Source organism: Penaeus monodon, chromosome 19 (assembly GCF_015228065.2).
Source record: "Penaeus monodon isolate SGIC_2016 chromosome 19, NSTDA_Pmon_1, whole genome shotgun sequence".
Classification (NCBI taxonomy): Eukaryota; Metazoa; Arthropoda; class Malacostraca; order Decapoda; family Penaeidae; genus Penaeus; species Penaeus monodon.
The window spans coordinates 30,511,697-30,513,842 of NC_051404.1; positions in this window are offsets into that span (position 1 = coordinate 30,511,697).

The following is a 2,146-nucleotide window of genomic DNA, read 5'->3' on the forward strand; positions in this document are numbered from 1 at the left end:
GCTGCACAGACCGTTGAAACCGTCCGCGTCTATTATATGTCCTTGCCGGTTGTACCTTTTCCACGTCCTTTCTTACCGTGCTGTATTCTAGAAAGAAACATAGCATTCTTTCGTACCTCCGGGGGGCCAGCATTCCCTTTCACTTCGAATGTATTTGTGAACTTTCACATTATAAACATCTGAGTAGCACGATGTGGCAACGCCGCGCTGCTCCCTCTGCTTTTCTTTAGCTCTTTCTTTTTTCTCTATCTAACGCTTTCTGAACTTCTTCCCTTTCAGAGTTTCTCTTCCTTTTTACGAAGTATCTGCTACAAAGTCGCCATCCTTCCGATCTTCATTCTTTCGTCAATTTGAGTAAATTCCATGACTTCTGCCTTTCTTTCGATGCTCCTTCTCATTCTAGTACTTTCTGCCCCTATTTTCAATCTGTTTATATATAATTAAGGCTGAAGATAGGTCTAGCTTTCTATATCAATAAATAATCCTTAATATTTTTATCGTTCATCCTAATCTTCAAAGAAGAGGTATATATATCACGTACACTGTAGTTGCGTACTTCATACTTCATATCGTTTCATTTCACCTGAATGACATGTCTGCTGAGGTCACTTCATGATCGTAGATGTGTCTAGCTTGCGGGAATCGTCAACTACGTAGAAGCATTTATTTGTTACTTTAGTAGTAAGTTTTACAACATCCATGCTGTCTCAGGATATTATTGAGTAAAACGAAGATCTTGTTAAAAATACATGTTATTATGAATTAATGTGTATTCGTACTTAAGACTAAAATGGTAAATACAAAAATATTAAAACCACGTGCACGAAATGGGAGATGGGGCGAGGCTAGTGCATGTCGTCGGCGGAGCGAGTCGGAGAGGCTTGCCATACGGACATTTATACTTGTTTTATTTATTGGCATTACAATCATTTTCTGTGGACGTTTCAAATAATAATAATGAAAACATTAAAATTATATAGAGTTTATAATAGTCTAGTTACCAAGTCCGCTGAAGAAGTGCGTGAAATGAGATTATTACTGACAGACTGAAACATGGCAGAAGGGTCCCTGCGCCTTTGGGTGTCAGCTCAGGCGGAGATGATGCAGGTACAAACCCTCACCTACCTGCCGTTTCTCTCATCATATGCATTTCCCAACCCTTCCCTTTTTCCTTGGTCCTTACCTTTTTCCCTTCCCCCCTCCGGTAAGAGGAAATTCCTTTTTCTTTAAAAAGGAACCAGCTATCCCATATGGGCAATCGGCAATACCTTATTTTCCAAAGTACAAGTTAAATTCCTTTCATATTTGCTATAGTTGAACTGGTCGCAAGATAAAATTCCTCACTAAGTAACCGTGGTTAACTGGGCATTCAGAAGCTGTTCGTTATGGAAATTCAAATGAGTATATATATTTCATTATGAATTATATATACACAAGGTGATTTCTCACTACTTGTATAAACCAAAAGCTGCTTTCCATATGATAAATTTGAGTTAAATGAGAATTGTAACGTAAGAATTTTAATCATCTATATATGCAAACACACACATACACAAGAGATTTTAGTGAAGTATGCATTGTATTTTCCTACATTATATATATACGTGTGTGTGTGTAGAATATATTTATCATATAAAACTTCAAAACGGTTTACAGTACTTTGTACCACAGAGCAAAAGGAAGTGTTAGTAAACTATATTCAGCAGTCTACATCCGCCGACCTCACTCACCCACCCTTCCGCCATCCCCACGTCTCTCTGTTCCTTGACACGTGACTTTCGACCGTATTGACCATAAAAATAATAATCTACTGAGTCTATCTTCCCTTAGGTTTACAGGCATAAATCGACCTTCTTGCTCTGTAACTCGTGACGATTCTACCTTGTCTGGCATGAGGTGACTATGCTAGAAGGAAATGCATAGTGGATAATCCTTTTACTTTGATTTCATAGAGCTCAAATTTTGTTCTTCTAGCATACAAAAGCAACCTTATGTGCTGATGCAGTATTTTATATCCCATTTCCAACTTTCGATTCTCACTCTCTTTCCCTTCTATTTCTGAAGGTGTGTGCTTGTTTTCCGTAATCTGAAAATAATGAACCTTACTCTGTCTGTCTGTTTCTCGGCCTCTCGGTCTCTGGCTGCT